Here is a 7516-nt window from a genome sequence, read left to right as displayed (position 1 = left end):
TCTGCCACAAAAACTCCACAGTTCTTCTTTCTCACAAGGGTTTATTGAAACCTTTCTTCAAGTTACAACAAATAATAAAAAACTGTGTAGCAATCCAAAATCAGGCAATAATCATTAGCACAATTAGCACGACAGCACGGTCAAAAACTAGTGTGCTCTCCTCGCCTCCATAATCATAACTGAACCAAATTACGCATACATCACGTTACGCACGTCTCAGCCAATAAGAAGAGAGCAGCTGTTATTAACTAATAGGCACTCTTATAACCTCAAATACGGTATATAAAGGATAAATCCAACACATGTAAATTATTTATCACCTTATGTGTAATTCACAAAATGGCTCTAACATAACCTGCCCCTAATTGTTAGGTTAACAACATACCAATTACCAAATACAACACATAGAGCCATTGTCTAACAATAAATCCTGTCCACGTTTTTTTTTTTTTTTTACATATGATTCAAGGTCATTAAATGTCTTTATTCAAAACAAATAAATGTCCTTGTCTTATTCAGTCTCTTTAATCTTCACGATGCCTCCTCCAAGAGACATATCTTGGTGATGGGTCTCTCTAACGTGCTTGTCTTCGTCTGAACACAGATGCTGCGGACCGTCCCCTTTGAGTCCGGCATGATCTTGACAATTTTCCCTATCAGCCAGGAATTCCGTGGCGCGGAGGAGTCCACAATGAGGACGACGTCTCCCAGGCTGAAATTCCTCCTTGTTGTGCTCCATTTTTGTCTTTCTTGTAAAAGAGGTAGGTACTCTTGTGTCCACCTTCGCCAGAATAAATCTGCCATATATTGAATTTGCCTCCAGCGGCGACGCGCATAGAGGTCATCCTTGGAGAAGACACCTGGAGGAATATTTGGCTGTGTTCTCATCACCAGCAAATGATTTGGGGTCAAAGCCTCCAGATCATTGGGGTCGTTCGAGGTTGTTGTTATGGGTCTGTCGTTGATGATACTCTCCACTTCACACAAGAGTGTCTGTAGACCCTCATCATCCAACGTCTGTTGTTTCAACAGGGAACTTAGGACTTTTCTGACTGTTCTTATTTGGCGTTCCCAGACACCTCCGTGGTGGGACGCGGCAGGTGTGTTAAATATCCATTTAACTCCTCTTCTCAGCATCGATTCTCGGATCTTAGGCTGGTCCAGGTCTTTTAAAGACTCCTTCAACTCTCTCTCAGCACTGACAAAATTAGTGCCATTGTCAGACCGGAGAACCGACACTTGTCCTCTTCTGCTTAGAAAGCGACGTAGTGCATTAATACATGAGCTGGTGTCAAGGGAGTGGGCTACCTCTATGTGAACTGCTCTACTGGTTAAACATGTGAAAAGCACACCATATCTCTTCACCTTGCTGCGACCTCGACTGACCTCAAATGGGCCGAAGAAATCCACGCCGGTGTTTGTGAAGGGTGGCTTATCTGGCAACAACCGATCTTCTGGCAAATTTGCCATTTTTTGTTCACCTGCCCTAGCATGTAGTCTTCTGCATGTGTTACACTCTGAAATCATTTTTTGTATCGCTGAGCAGGCCTTAGGTATCCAGAACTTCTGTCTCAGTCTGGCAAGAATGTAGTTTCTCCCTGAGTGTCCTGTCGCTTCATGTATGTGACGGAGGATGAGTTTGGCGATCCAATCGTCTTTGTTTTTTTATTTAAAGGTTTATTTGAAATGGGACCTCACATATTCATGAACATACAAGAAAACACAACATTTAATTGCAGTAAATATGTCGGATTTAGCTGGGAGCTAATTTCCATCCGTAGTCCCATGGCACTTTTGCAGGATAGCTGGGTGTCTGGCATCCAACGGCATCGCAGATCGGCCTAGCCGTCCTCCTACTCTTAGCACTCCATCTTTCAAATAGGGATCCAACTTAAAGATATGACTATCTTTTCTGACATGATCCTTTCCATCCAGCAGGGCTTTAAGCTCCTCTGCATATTTTCCTCTCTGACATAGGCGAATTAACTCCGTCTCCGCCGTGGCGAGATCTTCAGTGGTGAGCTCTTGTTTTTCAAAACTTTGCTTGTATTTGAGCATCTCTTGCTGGAGCAAGGACTCTGCTTTAGATGTGTCATTTTCATGTTTCCGTATTGTTTCTTGGAGCTCTTTTCTTTTCTGCTTCATGTTGAGCAGGATCCCCTTTAGGCGCATCAGCCAAGCTGTCGCTTTCTTGAGTTTATACCAGCTTGAGAAGTGATGTACAAACTGAACCATTGTATCCAATTTTTCATCTGTTTGTACCAGAGACACTTGAGCTGACCTTTTGACCTCTGCTTCTTCTTCTTCTAAGTGAATAGGCTGGTCTGGGCGTTTAGGCCATTCTTCCTCAGGTCTTAGCAGGAACTCTGGCCCCTGTATCCAGTTCTTGCTCTGCAGCAGACTCTCAGCACTTAACCCTCTCGAAGCCTGATCTGCAGGGTTGTCTGCTGTGCTCACGTACTTCCACTGAGATGGCTTTGTAGCTTCTTTAATGAATGAGACTCTGTTAGCTACGAATGTTTTGTAGCGTGCAGCATCATTTTCAATATACTTAACTGTCACACTATCTGTCCAGAATCTTGACTCATTCAGCTGTAGCTGCAGCTCACACTGAAGCATCTTATCCATCTTCACAGCTATAACAGCCGCTGTCAACTCCATCCTGGGAATGGTGACCAGTTTGAGCGGTGCCACTCTTGACTTCCCGATCATGAATGAGGTGAGCTTCTGGTCCTTTTCGTTAGTCAGCAGGAGATAAGATACTGTACCATAGCCGTCGTTGCTGGCGTCAGAAAAGTGGTGCAGTTGTGCTGTTTTGATGACGCCGAATCCTGCAGGTTTGATGCACCTGCTAACACAAAAAGATGACAACTTTTGTAAATCTGACAGCCACTTTTTCCATTTCTTTGTTTGTTCTTCTGACACTTCGTCGTCCCATGCTTTTTTCTCTTTGCAGAGTTCCCTCAGAAGCAGCTTGGCGGGAAGGACGAAAGGTGCCAGGAATCCCAGAGGATCGAAAGCTGAGCCCACGACTGACAAGATTCCTCTTCTAGTACATGGTTTTTGATGTACTTCGATCTTGAACTTAAACATGTCAGAGTTTGTGCACCATTGGACGCCTAGCGCCCTCTCTGTGGGTAGCTGGTCATTATTCAGATCAAGATCTTTAATTCCTGAAGCTCTGTCTTCTTCTGGAATCGACATTAGCAGAGCTCTGGAGTTGCTTGTCCACTTGCTCAAGTGAAATCCTCCACTGAGGCATAGTGTTCTCAAGTTCTTAGCGAGCGCAACAGCGTGCTCATCTGATGACACTGAGCTCAGACAATCGTCCACGTAAAAATTGTTTAAGATTGTCTCAACTGCTTCAGGCGCTGCCCATGTCTTTCCATCTTCAGCTGTCCTCCTTAGTGCATATGAGGCGCAGCTGGGGGAGGATGCTGCTCCGAACAGGTGCACACACATTCTGTAATCTGCTGCCTCTGAGCTCAGGTCGCCGTCCGGCCACCATAAGAAACGCAGCAGATCTGAATCCTCATTTGGTACCTTCACCTGGTAAAACATGGAGTCAATGTCTGCCATCATGCCCACCGTATCCTTCCTGAACCTTGTCAGAACTCCTACAAGAGTGTTCGTGAGGTCAGGGCCTTGAAGGAGTTTGTTGTTCAGTGATACTCCCTGATATGATGCAGTACAATCAAAGACAATTCTTAATTTCCTCTTTTTGGGATGGTAAACTCCGTGATGAGGAATGAACCAAAGTCTCCCATCATCACGGTGTAGTTCCTCTTCTGGGACTTTGGTGGCGTATCCCTTGTTTACCAACTCTGTCATAAATCGGTTGTACTCCTCGTAGAAGTCAGGATTCCTGTGCAACTTCCTCTTGAGGCTTGTGAGGCGCTGCTCAGCTAGAGATCTGTTGTCCGGCATTTTTATTTCTTTGTCTTTCAGTGGTAATCCGATACAGTAGTGACCATCGACTAGCTGTGTGGATCCTTTGACTGAGTCGAGGAACTGATGATCTTCTTGTGACATCTCTGACTTGTCGTCATATCCTCTCTCTGGGAAGTCTGCATTGTACAGCTGAGTCAGTAGGTTTTCCACATTGGACACAGAAATGCGATTGACTGAGTGACTCACAACGTCTTGGTTAGCCGCAGCAGTGCCTCTGAGTGGGCCGTTGATAACCCATCCAAGGGATGTCCTTACTGCATAGGGCCCGTCACCTCTACTGTTTATTATCTGCCGAGGCTCCATGGCTTTATAGACATCAGTGCCAATAAGCAGGCCAACTTCTGCTTCAATGTGCAAGAGGCGAACTTCATGCAGGTAAGGCCACTGATCCACGTCTCTCTGCAGAGGAATGTTGTCTTTTTTCACTGGTATACTTGGTTGAGTGAATACCTGTGGATGGTCTATGTAATTCTCCTCTTCCAAGCCACACACTTCCATATCTGACAGGACATGAGTGTTTACCTTCTTCTCAGCTCCCATAGTAGTGAGTAAAAGCTCTGCTTTTCTTCCTCGGAGGTTAAGCTGCTGCATAACTTCATCAGTGCAGAAGGTTGCCGTGCTTCCTTGGTCTAAAAATGCATAGACCTGCATTACCTTGTCACTTCTTTTGGACTTTATCTTCACTGGTACTATGGGGAGAATAGCTTCTTTATTACCTGCCCCAGTATGTCCTCTGCTTTCATGCTCTGCTTCTACAAAAGCACTGGTTACCTCCCCAGTAACTTCTGTGTTCCTATTTTCATCCCTCTCTTGCAGGGCTGGAGCATCCTTTGTGACGTGCAAAATGCTGGGGTGTTTTCCTGGACATTCGTTGCATTGCATCCTTTTACGACAACTCTTACTCAGATGTCCTTGTGTGAGGCAGCCAAAGCAGAGTCCCTTTGTGGCTAGGAATCTGATTCTGTCTTTAGGAGTTTGTTCTTTTATTTTCTCACAGACCTCCAGTGCGTGATTCTTTTTACAGTACATGCAAGGACCTTGAAAAGCATCGGCTGATTTGACTGGACCATGCTCCCTCTGTTGTAGCTGTTGGGCACCACTCTGTCCTCCAGCTGGAGAGACAGTTGTAGCAAAGCTGCTCTTGGGGTTACTTCTCTTAATGTTTGTCTTGGGCTTCCCCTTTTCTTCTATGCTGAGGTCCAAGATGTCTCCAAACAGCGGGTCGTTGATAACCTCTGCCTGCCAGTTGATAAAATCCACTACATCAGAGAACCTGGCTCTTCTTCTTGATCTTGTTTGGATCTCATATGCTTGGTTCCTCCACCGCTCTTTCAGCTTAAAGGGTAGCTTTGAGATGACAGTCTTCATATTGCTGGGGTTATCCATCTCAACCATGAACTCCACGTCACTCATTGTGTTTCTACACCCTATTAGGAACAAAGCATATGCATGTAGAGCTTTCCTGTCTTCTGTTTTTATCTGTGGCCATTGAAGAGCTTTCTTCATGAAAGCTGTGGCTATTCTCAGCTCGTCCCCGTAGTGCTGTTGGAGTAGCCTCCTTGCTTCGTTGTAACCGTCATCTGGTCTCATATGTTCACAGCTAAGAACAAGGTCACGAGGTTCTCCACTTGTAAACTGCTGCAGGTAAAGCAACCTGTCCTGTTGACTAGCAGTCTTCCTCTCTATCACTTGTTCAAACGCTCTTATGAATGAGTGATAGCTGAGCGGGTCTCCGTAGAATATTGGAACATCTCTCCTTGGAAGTTGTGACATGCACTGATGCTTCACCAACATCTCTGTTATCTCATTTTGACGCTGCATTATTTTACAGATGCCATCAGATGTGACTGCTTGCTGCTATTGACCTATAGGTGCTGCTGAACTGGCTGCTCCATGAGTTGAAGCCCTGGCATGAACATTAGCAGTCCAGGCTGGTCTCTGTGTGGCTATAGGTGCATGTGCTGAAGCCGTATGATGAACATTAGCAGGCTGAGATGACTGGAGCGCAACCATAGGAGCAGTGTAACTCACTCGTGTACGTGTCTCCTCATCTTCATCTTTAACTTGACAAGCGTCCTTTCGGCCTGCTTTGTGCCTGCGCTCTGATTCATAATATTCATTCATTCCGTCTTGACCATCTTCATAATCTGCGTAAACCTTTATCTTTGCATTTGATGCAGCGATCTTGGCGTCTAGATCCAACTGTTCCTTGCGCGCCTTTAAGCGTACCTCCTCCATCTCAATATCTTGTTTTTTATTTAAGAAGGCAGCTCGTGCTCGCAGTTCTTCACGTTCTGCTTCCAACTTTAGGCGAGCAGAACTTGTGGTGGACACCTGTGGTGAGCGACTTGCCACTGAGCCATTTTTTCTCCCTTTGGATGCACGACTGATAACCTCAGAGATGCTGTCACTTGGCTGTATATCATCGTCGCTGTCATTAACATAACTGTTCTTTTCTTCTTCAGGATAATTCTCTATCCTATCGATCCAATCCTCTGTTTCTTGAACAAAGTTCTCAATTTCCACACATTTGGGCATAAACCAGTTCACCTGGTCCTCTTTCAAATCTTCATCCTCAAGAAGAGGTAATAACGCAGTATTAATCTCTTTAAATTGTCCATAGAACTTGCCAAAAATAAACAGTGCTTCTTCTTTAATGATTTCCACATTAGCTCTGTCTTTCTTTAGGACATCAATATCATTCCTTTTGCGAGTAATCTGAGACAACTTGCCTTTTCTTTCACTCTTAAGCCTGTTCAATTTTTCTTGTACAGCCTTTGCCGTGGGCTTTGGCGTCCTCTTCTGGCCGTCCGCCGCAACTTCCATTATTTACGGATGCACTCTTAATTAACTTTAATGCACACAAACTGTCCTCTTGCTTGCTTGACGACAGCTTCTCACTCTTCTACAATATTTCCGCGGAAAGGTCCAAGAGTTTAACTTCAAGTGTGCTCTAAGAGTTAGCCACCGCGGCTCAATTGCGTGACGGCTTCAGGCTCACCTGCCGCCGGCTCCCGTTCGGCTGCTGTACCGTGATCTCCGTTACTCACTCCGTGGCTTATCCACATCCAGAACGTGCACCTGGCTTGTTCTATATTCTTTTATATTCCTCTTCTTCTCCTATAGAGGTATCCGTCCGTATGCGTCGTTATCTCAACGAGCGTAGTTTTTGACTAATGTAAGGCTCCGTCTCTTTTTACTTTTTAAACACACACTAAAATTATGGAGCGCAAGCATGTAGTTGACGCGTGTCTTCTGCCACAAAAACTCCACAGTTCTTCTTTCTCACGAGGGTTTATTGAAACCTTTCTTCAAGTTACAACAAATAATAAAAAACTGTGTAGCAATCCAAAATCAGGCAATAATCATTAGCACAATTAGCACGACAGCACGGTCAAAAACTAGTGTGCTCTCCTCGCCTCCATAATCATAACTGAACCAAATTACGCATACATCACGTTACGCACGTCTAAGCCAATAAGAAGAGAGCAGCTGTTATTAGCTAATAGGCACTCTTATAACCTCAAATACGGTATATAAAGGATAAATCCAACACATGTAAATT

The sequence above is a fragment of the Trachurus japonicus genome, chromosome 18, assembly GCF_045865225.1.
Source record: "Trachurus japonicus isolate A0001 chromosome 18, Traja_1.0".
Taxonomy (NCBI): Eukaryota; Metazoa; Chordata; class Actinopteri; order Carangiformes; family Carangidae; genus Trachurus; species Trachurus japonicus.
Note: the sequence above shows the minus strand (reverse complement) of the source record.